This window comes from Furipterus horrens, unplaced genomic scaffold (assembly GCF_987537825.1).
Source record: "Furipterus horrens unplaced genomic scaffold, mFurHor1.1.pri manual_scaffold_17, whole genome shotgun sequence".
NCBI lineage: Eukaryota > Metazoa > Chordata > Mammalia > Chiroptera > Furipteridae > Furipterus > Furipterus horrens.
This window is the reverse complement of record NW_028327187.1, coordinates 114,283,154-114,300,846: the sequence shown is the minus strand read 5'-3', so window position 1 is coordinate 114,300,846 and position 17,693 is coordinate 114,283,154.

The window sequence follows — 17,693 nt, the reverse complement described above, 5'->3', positions numbered from 1 at the left end:
ATTTGTGGTATCACAGTCCACTTTAAGTCACACAGAAACACTAGATTCTTTCTACATTTAATTTGTTCATGATCTTTCCTTAAATTATTTTTCTTATAGTGGATGGCCACTGTTGAACAACTAAAAAGTCTAGAGTAATTGATTCAGACTGATAGCACTGTATACATAAGCCAATGCCCTGACTTAGGAATTAATATTAGGTAATTTTGCTTGACTTTAGTGTAAGTCAACCATAGTGATTTTTAAGTGCTTTAGTTTTAGAATTTGTGTGGCAATGTTTTTAAAATTCGACATAACATTCAACATTAATGGTGCTGTCAATTACCCATATCTATTTTAGTTTTTCATCTGCATGCTGTTTGATTATACATCACTAAACATAGGATTATTTTAAAAATCTAGTTTTCTTCCAGATTTGATTAAATATTTTATGTATTTATCAGTAAATTGAATTTTCAGTAAAGTTTTCTTTGACTACAAATAGTAGGGAAGCCCTTATAGCAATGTATTATACATGTAGAAAGAATAGATTAATTGGTCATTTGGTCATGAAGTATTTATTGGGTACTCAGTAGTCCAAGGTGGTGATTATGCACTAAAATAGAGCATCCTTTGAACAAGAAGTGTTTTGTTTTGTAACTCCCTTTCCTCTTTTTTTCTTTCCTTTAGTCCCCAGAATCTGTTATTTAAACAAGATATTATGAAACTGCTCCTTTGCCAAGAGGCATATGGTGGGGGGTTTGAGGAAAGCCCCTTCTTTGAGCAAGGGGCCCTGAGAAGGTGTCCCCAGAATTCTGAGGTCCCTTAGAATAAGTTGTGAAGACTATTGATCCTGAAATAAGATACCCTTTTGAAAAGCTAATGGCAGTTCTGGGCAGTAAAAGGTGTACATCAATTGGGGACATAGATATGAAACCTAAAAGGAGTTCAGAAGTAAACCATGGCATCTAAGTTATTAAATATGTTAATCAAAGGAAGTATTTGAAACATTAAATGAATATTAAACACTTTAGAAAAACATGGCCATAAACCCATAGCTATAGACACACACACACACACACACACACACACAGCTTTGTAATAGGTATTTTTTTATTTTTCTTTAGCACTTAAATAATATATATTTGACCAAGATGTTACCCCACATACAATGAGTATATGTCTTAGGTATTTCACTAGATGCTCTATGATCTTTCCTGAGGTGTCTTTGATCCAATTTGCCAAAAATCAGTTAATAAGTTTGGAGCTGCCCCCACTAGAGAGGCTATCTGCACCAGAGCTGGACCCAAATCACCCTAGTTGTCCCTGTACCTTTACTCCTCAGTGCAGACCCTGGCAAATATGTGTTTTAATTAACAATGGAATTCAGAAGGCCAGGTGATAGCCTTGATCAAGGAAGTGGTCTTCAAATGCAGTCTGGGAATCAAATTTTATTCTCATAGTGAGCAGAAATTGGCCTCTCAAGAATGAAATCCTATTAATCAAGCTTATAGAACTGAAGTATAAATTAACATATTTCATTTATTCATGTAAACACACAGTATATTTATAAATTTTATGGAAATGTTAATGTGTGAATCTACAATGAGAAACAATTACAGTTCTCAAACAGATCGGAATATTCACTGTCTCATCCATATGTTCCTTCCCTGTAGGTAAACTGTGCAGTAAGTTAACTAACTTATAATCAGACTTTCATGTCAGCTTGATATGCTCAGTGTTTCCTTGTGGAGAATCTACAGGGGCAACCAAATTATCAGAAAGCTATGTTGCTGAGTCGGGAAGTAGAATTGGGCTCTACTGATATCAGATTACTATATCATTGCATCTGCTTTTTATATTTTTGGTCCTCATCAAGACTGGTATTTTGCGTGCATGTGTGAAGAAAGCCTGTCTCTTCTGCCCAGTGCATGTGTGTGTACTCTGCTGTGGCCTGCTTTCAAGAAAGAGGTCTTTCTTTATAATGGTAACAGCCTCATAGAATTTTTGTGAGGACAACATGACATAGTCTCTGTTAGGTACTTCCTGGCTATTTATTAAATACTTAAACAATAAAGTAATGTCGATTCACTATTGCTTCTTTGTACCTTCCTTTCCTTGGCCTTGCTCATCATCTTACTTTCCTCTCTGCCTTGGACAACTAGCCCTTCTTCTGATGGCCAACCTCTTTCTCTCTAGGAGTTGGTCTCTTCTAACTCTTTCTCTTCAGTCTAGAATAGGAATCTTTTTGCCACATTAAGGAGTGTTTGGGTGTCTTTGCTGTAATTTATATTTACATATTTAAACGTTTAGTTCTCAAATATCAGCATTTCTCATTTCTACATTTTTTAGAATTGTGGGACTTCAGTTTAGCATCTGCATGTACAGCAATTTTCTTTATTTAGTATGGAGGGCTGGCAATGCCCAATGCCTGATGTGTGGCCTGGGATATGTTGGACATAGAATAACCACTTTTTGAATTAATCATACCCCTTAAAACCCTTTCCTTTAGAGTAGTCCCTATTGACATGTGGGGTAGGATTTGTGGATGAAATATACAGTGGGGCAAAACAGAGAATTGAAGAGAATAGAGATTTGTGTGATAAGCCCTTGCTGTTGTGGTTCAGTTGTTTTGGAGCATCTCCTGTAGGATGAAAGGTCATGGGTTCGATTCCCTATCAGGGCACATGCCTGGGTTGCAGGTTTGGTCCCTGGGCAGCGCACATAGGAGAGGCAACCAGTAGATGTTTCTCTCTCACATTGATGTTTATTTCATTCTCTCCCTCCATTCCATTCTCTCTAAAAGCCAATGAGCATATCCTCACATGAGGGTTAAAAAAATTGAGATTTTTGGGGTTGAAACAGGGAATTGTGGGAGACATAGGAGGTTGCCAGTGGAAAAGAGGATATAGGGAGAAAACACACAATTGTGAGGGAGACAAGGAGTGGAGAAATAGAGAATTGTGGGAGAGCAATGGAATTTTGGGAGAAAATTGAAAATTTTTGGAAAATACAAGGAATTATGGCAGGGGGAGAAGACTGTGGGAAGGAACAAAGAATTCTGAGTACAGAAAATTGTGGGAGAAAGTTCACAGAGAATTCTGGCAGAAGGAGGGAATTATCTGAGAAAGTGATTATTGAAGATGCAAGGAATTATGGGCAAAAATGGTATGGGAAAAAATTAGGAAAGCAAAAGACTATGGGATAGAATAAAATTATGGGAGAGAATGGAGAATTGTGTGAGGAGCATGAAATTATGGAAGAGAATGGATTATGGGAAAAGCAGTGAACTTTGGGTGAGAATTGAATTGTGGAACAGATTAGACTGGGAGGAGCAGAGAACTATGGGAGACAATGGGATTAAGGGGAAGAATTGGATAATGGGAGCTAATGATACTATGGGAGAAGCTGTGAACGATGTGAAAAGATTGGATTATGTCAGACAATGGAGACTTGTTGAAAAAGCAGGCAATGACGAGACAGTGATTGGAATTATAGGAAATAACAGCATCTGGGGGAGTTGTGGGTCCACTGTAGGGAATTGTTGGAGATAAAGGATTGTGAAGGAGAAAGGGGCTTGTGGGAGGAAACAAAGAATTCTTGGACAGTGCATAGATTTGGGGGAGATAACAAGATTGTGGGAAATAATGGAGACTTCTGGGTCACTGCATGGAATTATGGGAAATACATGGGCTTATGGAACAGTATAGGGAATTTGGGAAAGATGAAATTTGGGGGGTGTGCCAGGAATTATGGGAAACATAGAAGATTGTGTGAAAGAATAGAATAATGGGATGCAAATGGAGTTTTAAAACACTGGCAGGAAATCTGTGGAATTGTGTGACAGGTGCAGAATTACAGAAGACCTATGGAATTTTCCCATAGAGTAGGTGATTGTTACAGACACAGTACAGTGATCTCTCACTTATCGCGGGTATTACGTTCTAGACCCCCACGATAGGTGAAAATCTGCGAAGTAGGAACCTTACATTTATTTTAGCACACACACACACACACACATATATATATATATATATATATATATATATATATATATGGCTTTATAAACCCTTCCCACACTCTTATAAACTGTTCCCAGTCCCTTATTAACCTTTCCCACTCCCTTATTAACCTTTTCCACACTTTTATAAACACTACTCATGTTCTTAAACATATTTTACATTCTTAAACCTATGTAACTTTAACAACATATGTATACAGTACTGCAAAATCCCATGATAGAGTGAAAAATCTGTGATAAATAATTAAATATAATATTTTTAAAAATCCCGTGATACAGTGGGGCCACAATAAGTGAACTGCGATATAGAGAGGGACTACTGTGTAGAACTTTTAGAACTTTATTGACAGTAATGGGAATCATCTCTGACCTCTACCCACTAGATGCCAGTAGCCTCATGCGTCCCAAGTTGTGACAACCAAAAATGTCTCCAGACAGTGTCTGATGTCCCTTCAGGAGCAAAGTCACCTGTGGTTGGGAAGTACTGCTTTGTAGTAAGCCTGTAATAATACAACCCAAATCTTTTTTTGCTCCCAAGATGGTGTAGGGAAGGAAATAAATTGGTGATCAGTTTGTGGACATGTATCTTTGCAGTCGCTGTTCATTGTCAGGAGGCACTGTGCAACCCCATTGCCTGCCTCTGCCAGTGCAGGTGTTTATGGGCAGCATCTCCTGTCACTCTTTCAGTCACCTGAGGCAGAAGCCACCCTGAGAAAGTTTTTATTTTATAATTACATGTAAAATATAGATACCTGGTACCTGATTTAAAATTTTAACTTGATGCATGTCATACAAGATGAATTATTCATAATGAATACACGATATAATCTATTGTAGAACAACATTTCAGAGAGAACCATATTAATTGGGTGACTGTCAATAAAATATGAGCTTGCAGGTCACGTTTTACTCTTCCGTTTTACCAATTTGTTACAGCCCACCGCAAAAGTATGGGTAGAGCTGATTAGAAACTAGAAATTAGGACTCATGATTGATGAGGAAAAAAAGAATTTGTCCACCCTGACGTAAATATAACTTCTCAATAAGAAAACAGTTTTTATTAGGATTTTTCCTCAACTTTATGCACTGAAGTATAGCACCATCAACACATTTAACTTATATTCTGTTCTATTAGTGAGGGTTTGGGTAGCTAGAGGAGGTAGAGACAGACAGGGATTTACTTGTCCCGGGGATCCTGCCTCACAATTAGCCTGTGCCCACAGGGAGAGACGCTGGCAAACTTGAAACTTTCCTGCAAGTTGGCAAAGCCTCTAAAAAACATTTGAATGACATTCAAGGCTCCCTCCCTGTTGACAGATAAGTGAAACCCATTCTCAGTTAACAGGCAGTGGCCCTGGAGACATATTGACCAGGGAAGAGTGAGAGGGGATACTAAAATTGTCCCCAGGGAACAATGGTGATGACAACCCAACATCCCATTTGGGGTCTTCATAAATGGGCTGAAGTGTCATCAGCAGCAAAATACTTACATGATTTAATGATTGAAACCTCTCTATAACCCTTTTTAGGTTAATGTATGCAAATTCCTGCATAGATTTACTATACAGAGCAGTCAGGGGCAATTGAGATATTCCAAGGGTGACTAGAAGCAAATCTAAGACCTTCATGGCCACCTCAATGGATCTCCACTTTATACTTTTGCAGGAGGTTTTGGTTGTTAAATTTCACAAACTTATTTTGTGCTTTAGAAAAATACCCCCATAGCTTGACCCAAGAGAAATGAGCTAATAATGGGTTCTAAATTGATACTGGCAATTTTTACAAAAATTCTTTCCACAGCAGGAAATACTAATAGTTTTTTTTGTTTGTTTGTTTGTTTGTCTCCAAAAGCTTTCTTTATGTACTTTCTTTTTTATCCAAGATTTTTCTCAAAGCTATATTTCCACTGATCAGTCTCTCTTATTTTTTTCTTTTCTCTAATAGACTGTGAGATCCTTGAGGACATGGTCTACAGTCTCCGGTCTGTACACCCCACCCAGCTCCCTGCACATAGCCTTACAGTGATCAGTATGTAGAAGAGCAAGGAATGAATATTGTTTATGACCATGCAGACTCAGTGTAGCCAGTGCCCTTTCCCTGCTAATTTTTTTTATTGTGTTCACAAAAATCAAAAGGTCTCTTAACATTAAATATATCTTTTAATTTCATGTTCTATTAAAATTAAGCAAAACTGCAACATCATCCAATGCATCAAATTGTCAAATTCTCCCACTGCTTATGCTGTTAAACAATTAATGTAAAGTGAATGTTTACTTGACAGATGGAATTCCAGTAGCCCCAAAAAAGGGATGTCCTTCGGGACATGGTAAAAGTAGCATTAAAAGTTTGATTGAAATTAGTAGCTGACCCATTCAGTTCTGGAGGTAATTCTTACAAAGGCAACACTCCCATGACACAGGAAATAGTTGCAGTATCTTCAAATGCCATGGGCTCTCAAGGTGAGAAATGTGATCCCTGGCTGGGGTTGCTCAGTAGATTAAGCACAGGACTGCAAATCATAAGGTTGCCAGTTCGATTCCTGGTCAGGGCATGATGAAAAGAGAATGCACCATCACTACATGCAACAAATGGGATAAATCTCACAGACCAATGTTGAGCAAAAGAAGTCCAACCTGAGTCATTCCATTTATAAGAAGTTCAATAACAGGCAAAACTCGCCTATACTGTCGGTCATCAGAATACGGTTTACTTTTCGGAGGAATATTGACTGAGAAGGGGCATGAAGAGGGCTTTCTAAAGTACTGGAAATAGCGTGTATGCATGAGTGTATCTGTAGGTAAAAATTCATCAGTTTGCATACTTAAGACCGGTGCACTTGGATTACATGTATGTTGTATTGCGATGGAAAAAAATGGGAGTAAAAAAAAAAAAAAAACTAAAGAAAGCTGTTGTAACAGTTTTGTGGAAGGCGACAGGGCCTGCCCTAGTGCTATTGAGAATAAGCAAGAGCTAGATGTGGCTGCACTTGATGAGGTAGGCTGAGCCCAGGGCTTGGCCCAGATGGGGTGAGGACTCAGAAGGGGAAGGAGTTAGAGATGCCTCTGAAGTTTTCGAGTACAGGTCATTGTGAGGATGTGTGTGTGCGTGCGTGCGTGCATGCTACTCTAGTAACTGAATGGGATAATGATCCCCGTGTGCTGGGGACTGCGTGGTGCCAAGACCTTTGCTGTTCAGTGACATCGCAAGTCTTGGGAGAACTCACCTGGGCTCTGTGGCCCTAGCATTTTCTGCATGCTTCGGCTTCCGTTGTTCATGCCTGTAAAACCCGGGACCCCACCGTGGCACTTCGCCTTCTGAGCTGCTATGCATCTCATTGCCACCCACCTGTATTCCGCACAGATCCACTCTTGACTCTGAGGAAGTGGAGAAAGGTCACTGCCGAGCTGGCACAGAATGCATTCTGTGTGAAAAGCCTCTGCAGTCTGCCGTCGGAGGAAGCTCTGTAGCTAACATTCAGGGGCTGCTTGGATTCTGTTCCTGTGACTGCAGACCAAGATCCTGAATCTGTCTTTTCATTTCTGTGTGTACAACTTGGCCCTGGACAGGTGGGTTTTGGCTCTACACATGGCCTGTTTGCTGTGTGGCAGGCCTGCACATGTGAATATAGTAGTATGTTCTTGTAGGAGCCACTGCTTTGGCAGTTCTTTGGGGCTTCCTCATGAAGCCCCAGTGAGTGTCATGATAGATGCTGTAGGGGAATAGAGGACAGAGACGCCAGGCTTTCCCAGGAAGTCAGAGTACAGGAAACTGGGGCGCAGAATGCTGTCCTCACCCTGGCTCACAGAAGCAGTGGGCGTGGCCTAGCAGCCGTGTTGGCATTTAATAAGGGAGAAAGGTGGGGACAGTTTAATTATGTGACAATGAATGATGTGTTTTCATAAAAGACTTTATTAAATCACCACCTGGGCAGCACCAGGGAAACAGCTTCATGCTCACCAGCTCCTGAAAAGGCCATTCTCCTGACTGTTCCCCATTGGTCTGTGCCTGGAGGCCGAAGCATTTTCTGTGTGGCTGAGAAGTCCCTCCCTGGGTTCCCTCTGGAGCAAACTGCTCCTGGAAAGGACTGTGGCTTTGTGGGCCATGGGATCCACGCTGCAGCTACCCCACTTGGCCATTCTGGCATGGCATATGTCACAGATGGTACATATGTGAGTGAGTATAGCTAGGTCCGAATAAAACTTTACCTACAAACCAGGTGGCTGTGAGGTTTTGCCCGTGGGCCGGGGCTTGCCATGCCTGCTCGAGGGAGCCCTGCACGCTCAGAGCCAAGTTCAGGTGGAGCTACCATGTGCCTCTGTGTGCTGCTGCAGGAATCGGGAATCTTTGTGTGTATGGAGTTATCTCTAAGAGACACCTATGAAGTCACTCTCACTGTTGAAAGGTTGAAGTTGAAACAACTGACTGAAAATTCTCAAAAAATAAGGCCTGAAAAATCCTGAGGCCTAATGTTTTCTTGTCTCTCGGAAGAGTTACAGCAAACATTAAAACTTTTGAGCCTTGACTGGTGTGGCTCAGTGGATTGAGCACCGACCTGTGAACCAAGTGGTCGCCAATTCAATTCCCAGTCGGGGCACATGCCTGGGTTGGGGGCCAGGTCCTCATTTGGGACATGGTAGCGGCAACCACACATCAATGTATCTCTCCCTCTCTTTCTCTCTCCTTTCCCATCTCTCTAAAAATAAATAATAACATCTTTTAAAATAAAAAGCTATGGTCAATGACCATAAGCTGTTAAAAAAATAAAAAACTTCTGAACCTTTGTCTGCTCTACTTAGTACTATTAAATTTGTGTTTGAGGTGAGAAACTGGTATATAAAAATCAGGTAATTTGGTCATTTACTCTCCTGTGGATATCTTGATGGCAGAGACCAGCATCTTGGCTCCCCATTGTGTCCTGAGCCCCCCGGTCTTAGGTGCACAACTATTTTTTTGAACAAACTAAGGAATAGGGCATGTAGCTAGAGTTGTTTGTTATCTGAGAGTATTTTGAAAGCAAATTACTGTAACATAATACCAATGCTCAAAACACAGCATCCTTCTTACAGGATGGCTTGGTGCACACTTCAGGCAGGGCATCCTTGCATTGCGTTCTGGTGTCGCGCTGTGTTCCAGTGTCGCATTGTGTTCCGGTGTTGCGGATTTGTTCTGCTCTGTTGACAGTCTTGCTGATCCCCTTGGTGTAAGAGGTGCTGATTGGATCAGAAAGGACATCTGTGCTTGTGAAGGAGCAAAGCTCACTGGTCCCCACAGATTGGATTCTGCTCGTTTGTGTTTCGAGCACTGCCCTTGTGGCCTAATGAGCTGAACAATGTCACAGAACTCATTGCTGGTCACAGTCCTAGTCTGTGCCCTCAGGAAAAATGAAGTGAGAATGTTCAAATGAAAATCAGAAACCACCTCCAGTCCCATTTCTTGTCTTCCCTCCAGTGAATAAATATCATTGTCATTAAATAAAATCAATAGTTTTCCCTGAGGCATATCCAGAAAAAGTAGCATTCATGTGGAGCAGAGCAGTGACTGCTTGTTAATTTATATTATCCCCAAGTCTTTGCAGCTGGCTTCATTTAATTTGAGAAGCAGGTCATAACAGGTAACTATTTTCAACTTGAGTAGTAGTATACCCTAATATAACCAGAAATCTTTATCTGCCCAGCAGGGAAGAAGATAATAATTCCTTTAAATTTTCTGCTCTATTTCTAGACGGATATACCTCTCTAGATTTCCTTATGTTATCTTTGCCCTTTACTTTTCCTCTATAACCTTATATTTTATGTCTTAGAAGCAGCAAGTCCTGCATGAGAACAGATTATATGCAGAAAAAATTATTAATCATGGTGACTATGGGAATTGGGGTCATGGGCTGTCCTGATTGGTTGGGGCCAGAGAAGGAGTGGTGATGATTCTGTCAAGTCCCGATGTCAGCTAGAAAATTGCTCTGTCTAGTTTCACAAGGGGGCGGTTGGTGGGTTGCCGTGCTTTCATGGACCTGGGGCTGACACACAACCGGGGTCAGGATGTTATTTTTAACTTAAAGGAAATGGTTCCCTTCCTCAACAGGCCTAAGGCTTTCTCTTAAGACATTTTGATGCTGACCCCAACTTGATGTCCTAAAGGGTTTAAAGGTAGAAGGAAAAGAAAGAAAGGAGGCAAGTGAGTCATGGTGCCATTAGACTGGACAAGTCCAGTTAAAATCAAGAACACAGAAAGGAGGCCCTGGCTGTGTAACTCAGTCTGTTTGAGTGTTGCACCGACACTCCAAGGTTGCAGATTCCATCCCTGGTCAGGGCACATAAAAGAATCAAGCAATGGATGTGTAAATAAGTGGAACAACAAATTGATGTTTCTCTCTCTCTTTCTCCCTTCCCTTCTCGCCTTAAAATCAATTAATAAAATTTAAAAATGAAGGTGGAGAGAAGGTAGTATCATATTAAAGAAATGGAGCTTCTGCATGGTCGTCGTCGGCAGCCGTCCGTCTCGAGAGACGATGGTGTAGCTTCTTAAGAGTCTATCTGCACCGCCGAGAATGGCTGCGCAGTCCGACTCGGGAGTGACACGGTATCTGTCTCCTCCCGTGTTGAATCGACATCTTGCGATGACGCTGAAGCTACAGAGCCTGGGCAGGGTAATATGGAGGGTCTGCTGTTGCCCATGCAGTAGACCCCCCCTCTCTTCGCAGCTGAAGGGTCCAAGGGAAAGACGGAGTCAATACAGCTTGGGTTCAGGTGCGCCGCAGGAGTTGCCGGTGTTGACTACAACGTCAAACCGCCTTAGGGACTCCGGCTCCGGATTTTCTGTCGGGGTTTACTCCCTTAGCCTTTCCCCTGAAGAGGTATGCCGCAAGGCAGCGCAGGTTTTTTGGAGTCAGAGTTTTCCTTCTCTGATGTGCCCTGACTGGAAGATCGAACCAGCGACACTTAGCTCGCAGGCCGACGCTCAATCCACTGAGCTAAACCAGCCAGTTCTGCATGGTAACCCCGACACAAATAAATAATGGTTGCTTTTGCTTTCAGCACATCCTCAAAACCTTGATTTTGCCATCCTAAACAGACCCGCTGCAGTTAGAAGCTACCTTTGTTATGAGACTGAGTATATTCTGTGAACTGGCACCATCCATACACTCACTACAGAGTAGAATAGCAGGCAATAATTCAGGGATAATTCAATATGCGGCAGTGGCGCATCCAGAGAACAAAACATTGAAGCTCAGGGCCTTGGAAGTGGATGGGTGGGAAGGCCCTGGGGCAGTGGGGGATGAGCGAGGATGATACATGGGATCGCCAAGTAGAACATATCCCAGAAGAAGTGGGAGAGACGAAGTCTAAAAAGTGCTCATATTTCATGGGTGTGGTGGAAAAAGAATGGCCTAAAAGGAGATTGAGAAGTAATATTTAAAAACTTAAAAGATAGCAGAGCTTTGCATTCTGGGAAGGTAGGGCAGATTTCAAACTTGGCAAAATGAAGACTGGAAAAGATAATTTGATCTGGCAGTTTGGTGTTCATCCACGACCTTTAGGAAAACCATTTTATCAGTGGTAGGTAGAACTCAGGACTACAGGGTCCTGGGGCAGTGACATAAGTGAGCGTGTATGAAATGAGGGACAGTTGGCCAGGAGACAGAGCCTTGAGCATGACGCCAGGACTTGGCAACCTATGGACTGCAGTCCAAATATAACCCACTGCCTGCTTTCTAAATAAAGTTTAATTGTAATGCAAGCACACTCATTTAAAGCCTATTGTCTGTAGAAAAGTTTGAATAATTGCCTCAGAGAGTATGTAACACATGAAGCTGAAGATATTTACTATTTGGCCCTTCATACAAAATGTTTGCTGAAGCCTGAATCACACAGGTGAGTAACGTTTTGTTTTCAGGTGGACAGAGAACATTTTCAGCCAATTCAAAGGAATGAGTAAAGGAGAAGAGCTGAAGGAGAGGGACTAATTGATGATCGATGGTTTTCAAGGAAGTGGGATCGCAGGGCTGAGTCACTATACAGGCAAGAGAGAAGAGACGATGCATGTACTTACCAGAATTTGAATTGAAGAGCCATTTTGAGAGAGCTTATGACCAAAGTTGCAGAGAGATTTTCTGCTTTGTAATACCCAGGAAGTTGATAAACCACAACCCTTTCAAAGGGTAAGGCTTTGTGAGTTCTTTCCCCATGTTCTCATCTTTATAACCAAGTCCTTTAAATTTCCTGAGGGATAGATAGTTTTATTTTTATTGTTGAAATCTAGTTCCTTACTTGAGTTGTCTTCTGTTTTTAATCTCCATTTTTTTCTTCTCAGTGGATCTGACCCCCTCTTTATGAGTTACATGGCGTTTTCTCCAAAATTTAGTGTAAAGTGTGGATTATAATGTAATTTATGTGATGTAAATGTATTAAACTACAAGGGGAAATCTGGACTGAGGAATGACTAGTGTCTATAAATTATTGTATCTGTAAGTGATGTTAAACCTGCTCTAGGGTTCGAATTTCATGGATGTTTCTGGAATTCATGCTAAAACCCAAGACATTATATCATGACTGTCAGTATCAGAAAGTTGAAAGTGTATATTCAATCAAATAATTAATGAATTTCTTCTATAACTAGGCATGGGGAATGGTGTAAATATGAGGCACTCTCATTAACTACTTTAGATTGAAGAGCACGCTGATAACTGGATCAATTCCACTATGGATAATAAGGGCAGTGATATAAGACACCTCGGGGTTCCTTGGAAATACAAAAGATGGTCATGTGAGCCAGCTTTGGGTTTTCAGCAAGCTCCTGGAGAAGGCGTCCCAAGATTGTCTGAAAGCTGTGGTTTGCAAAGTTTAGGGCTCCTAAGTGTCACTTGGAGATCTTTTCAAAAATATGCATCTCCAGACTTCTCTTCCCAGAGATTCTAAGTCAGTTTCGTAAGGGAGGCTGTTTTCTCTGCAGGGGCCTCGGCGGTCTGTGGACCCTACCCTGAGCTACTGTGTTGTAAAGGATGCATAGAAATTATCCAGTGGTATTTTAGATAACATCCCATTGAGATGCTCAGAACATAAAAAATCTCAATTTCAAATGAGTCTATAGTTGCTTTGGGGAAAGCTGAGGTTATGAACATTGAGTGCTTATGGTTTATGTATGGTTTTATGGCTTAAAAAAAAAAGCTTGGTTAATAGACTTGTTAGACCTGTGTTTCTCTGTCTCCTGAATATGATGGTAGGCCACTTATGAGACAAGTGACTGGGGACAGTATGATTAAAGAGGGCCTTTAATTAGTGGCACAGCTAACGGTGCAAAAGTGGAGGCATCTGCCACAGTTGCTAAATATAATTGCCAGGGAAAAGTTTATAAATATTCATTTCAATGTATTTCTCAGAGCCTTGTGTTTGGAACCACAGCTGCTGGGCTGCCTAAAGCACACAAATGTACCACCAGTAGTGAGTTCTTACGGGAAGAAAAAAGGCTTTATCTTTAATGTACAGGCACTTGAGTCAAGACCACGGATCGGTGATTTCTATAGCTAAGGTTCTGCGTGTCATATTTATTAGACAGTGTTACTACTTACACTTTAGGTGTGCTGTACTTTCTCTGATTAGGACTTTCTCAGTTTAGTAGTGATTTTAATTTAACTTCTGCCGAATGACTAATATAATCTTTAATGTGTGATGTGATTAAGTTTTGAGTTTGCTTGCCAGAAAATTTGGCTAAAGATTATTAAAATGAGTTTCATTTTATTTTCAAACAGAAATCTGGAAAACCCATTTCACTTTGATATTGAAAACGAAGGGATTTGAGGGAGGCGAGGAAGGTGTTTGGTGTTAATCTTCTGAGTTGTTGTCTTGAGATGAGCATGGTGATGATTATTCATTGACATACTTGGGTCAGTATGTCTCCAAGTTGTGACTAAAATGACAGTGTTCCTGTGACAGACTCATTATACCCTCTCAGGTTATCTGGCTGGGGTCCTGCAAATGGGACTGACAAGAGACAGATGAACTAGAGCAGAGCATACAGATTTATGTAAGTTTTACATAATAGAAAGCCTTCATAAGGAAATGGAGACCCAAAGTAGCAGTTCAATATGTGAGCGGAAATACACAGCAAACACAGAGTCAGGGACCCACCTGGGAAAACCATCTCGAAGGGGGTATCTAGTTGCCGGAGAATAAGATGGACAAGGCTGGGATTAAAAATATGCAGATTCTCAAGGGTAAGGAAAGCAAGATACATCCATGACATCCTTCCCAGAGGCCAGAGGAAGGCCAAAGGCAGGACTCATGATGGGCAGATTAGAATGAGAGTGGGCACCAAGGAACCAAAGGTTGTCATGTGAGCTTGGTGCTGATTCCAGGTTTGGCCAAAAGTTTGTGCCTGTGGACTGGGTCTCAGCCAGGGGACTTTTGTCTCTCATGGAACATTTGTCAATGTCTGGAGACAGTTTTGGTAGTAAACAAATCTGCAGTAGAGTGAGACACAACTGGCGTCTAATGGGGAGAGCCCAGTGATGCTGCTAAATATACTATAATGCATAGAACAGTTCCCACAACCAAGACTTATCTGGCCCAAAATATCAATTGTGTATCAGTTGTGCTGAGAGTGAAATATCACTTAGGCAAGCAGATGAAGGTGGTATTGCTGATAAATACACATCTCAAAGGACTTATTACGTTTAGTAAACTAGGTGAATTATTCCAGTTTGCACTAGTTTTCAGATTTCTTAAAGACCAACACCTTAGGTGGCAATTGCCTGGTCTAAATTCTGGAAAGAAAGATGCAATTCAAAATATTCTCAACCATTATGTGTTTGAAGATGATATGACCATAATAGTTTTTTATTAAATTCAACTGAAAACTTGAGTATATATATTTTTTAATCAAACATAAGGAGTTTTGTTGATGCTTTTTCACATTTCCCTTTTCTTCTCATTATTTTAGATCCACTTCTGAAATGCATTTCTTCACAAGGGTATCCAGGTAAACCCTCTGCGTTGTGTTCTTCTGTCAGCATTACAAAGAATACCATAAAAATCTTCCAGGGTTCCACTGGCCTTCTCTTCTACATTGCAGAGTTTGGTTTAAAGTCAGGCTTACAAATGGTACAATGCACTGATCACATTGTCTTGTTTGGAAGTAAAAATCTTTTGTAGTTTCGGGATCATCATCCAAAATGGTATGCACAGTTTAGCAGCTTTTAATGTTAGGAAAAACGTTAAAATATATATGCACTGAAGAGTGTTTAGTTCTGATTTAATGAACTTCCTATTGCCATTTTTAGATCTGAATATAGAAGCCATTTGAATTTTAAGGTCTTTGTTGACTACAAGAATTGGATTTCAAGTAAATGTTGTTGGGGAGCTGGAGGGAGGTTTCCTGCTTCCCTCCTTGGGTTCTTTTGGCTGCTTGAACAATTAAAATCACATAAGACAGTTAACAGGAGAGAACAATAGGTACCTACAGGGAATGCGCACAAACATTTAGATTCCAAAGACTGGCCAAGGGAAGCATAGGTGTCCTTCTGGCCTGAGGAGGAGGAGGTAGCAGTCTGAAACTTCAATGGGAAGGGAGGCCACTCAGAGGAAATGAAGAAAAGTTAATGTTTGGTAATCAAATGTTTGTTGGGCCATACAAAATGGATGAGTCACAGAGAGGATCTTCTTCCCTATCACACCTCTTAGTTCATATATAACATAGTTACCTACAATGGTATCTTCCTTCCTGGAGCAGATCCTCTATCTAAACTCTTTTAGGCAGTTAGGTGGAAGGTCAAAGGTTCTTGCTGAGTCCTTTCATTACTGAAAATAATTAGCCTAAGATAATCATTATGCCAAAGAGACATATTTCAGGTGGCAAATTTTGGTCCCCTACAATGGCAAAGACTTAGGTCTGTCTTGTCACTAATAAAAAATATTCCCTTCATTCTGTCTTGTAATAAGAACACAGGGAAAAGTGTTAAGAATGGTTAGGTGAAATGACAACTGGAAACTTGTCATGTTGGGGTTCTCTTTTGACTGTCTTTTCTTGAAAAGTCTGAGTTGTTTGGGATGAGAATGTGATGGCTCTGCTCTGTTTGTCTAGTTCACTTACCATATACCCATGTGTGCTTCCCCAAAGCGTGACCTGTGCCTAGTTAAAGGCACAATGCAAAATGGGTTTCTTTTACTGCCCTGCCAGACCAGTTGGCAGTGGGTGCATTAGGTCCCTAGAGGCTGAGAAGCATCTGACTGATCTGTAATGTCCGCTGCTGGCACCCAGGGAGGCTATTGACTGACCATCCTCACTAGGCCCTTTAACTCTGCTTTTTCTAGTGCAACATCTCCAGAGCTGGGCACGGCCTGTTCTTCCAGTGTGGGGCTGCATGTTTGCTTTTTATCTGAACGAAAGAACAAAAGTTAAACTTTTGTAACAAATAACCCCTGGATTGATGTTGGAATGCTCATTTTGGTCATTCATGTGTTTGTTTCATGTTTGGTCGTGTATCTAGAGGGAAATGTGGGAAGTTCTATAACATGAAGTGGCTGTCAACTGTATACTCTATGACACTTTTTTTGGCTTGCAGTGTTTTGAAGTATGTTATCATTGATATCCTCTGTGTCTAGTTTAATCAAAATGTGCCATTTTTAATTTTTTTAAAAGATTTTATGTATTTATTTTTATAGGGAGGGAAGGGAGGGAGAAAGAGAGGGAGAGAAACATCAATCAGTTGCTTCTCATAGGTGCAAGGGCCTGGGGACCAAACCTGCAACCCAGGCATGTACCCTGACTGGGAATCAAACCAGCAACCTTTCGCTTCATAGGATTCCAACACACTGAACCACAAAGGTCAGGGCTGAAACTATACCTTTAAACAGTAGACTCTTTGCTGTACTGTAATGAGATGGGACATGGCCTCGAACATCTTTTCATTTATACAGAGGTTTGATCCTTATCTTAGGTAAATAATTCCAAAAGTGTAGTCAAAATGGTTTTTTTTTATTTCACAAAAATTTATTTCAGATATGATGAGGGTACCAATAGTATACTATCTAGTACATCTTTTTGAGACATAAGCCTATTTTGTCTGTTACTTTCAGATAACATTTTCAATAATGTACAAGTAAGTAACTCCTTTCAAGTGAAACAGGTTTCAAAATTCTGGACCATTGTGCAAATGGAGGCATGTCAGGGTCGCCACTATTGCAGATTCTGAAATTATATTGTTGCTGAAAATGATGAGTGCTACCAATCAACAGCCGTGGCTATGTGGTTAAGTCCTTGGAAAGTTGCTTTTCTAACCTGTTTCCGAAGCTTCCAGATTTAAGCTTCCAGCGGCTTCTGGCCTCATGTTCTAAGAGGAGGAAAACCAGCACACTTTGATTAGTTTGCAGGACAGCTGGTTATTGGTAGACAAAGTAGACATGTACTGTCAGAGATTCAGCTAACATGAGCACCTGGCTGATGGGCGTTGGTTGAAAACTGCCATTCATGAGTTGGAAAACTCAGCAAGTCAGCACTGGGGACAACATATCTATCAAGATTTTCTTTCGGTCTGAGAGCCACTGATTGAAGTTTTGCAACAGATTTCCTGCCATACCTTCATATTACTGTATCAGAGTACAAAAGCAAGATTTTCAAAATGAATGAAGCCTATTAAACATAGTGCACTTAATTACAAATATTAAAAGGATGGTTCTATTGGAGCATGTTCTGTGCTATTAAT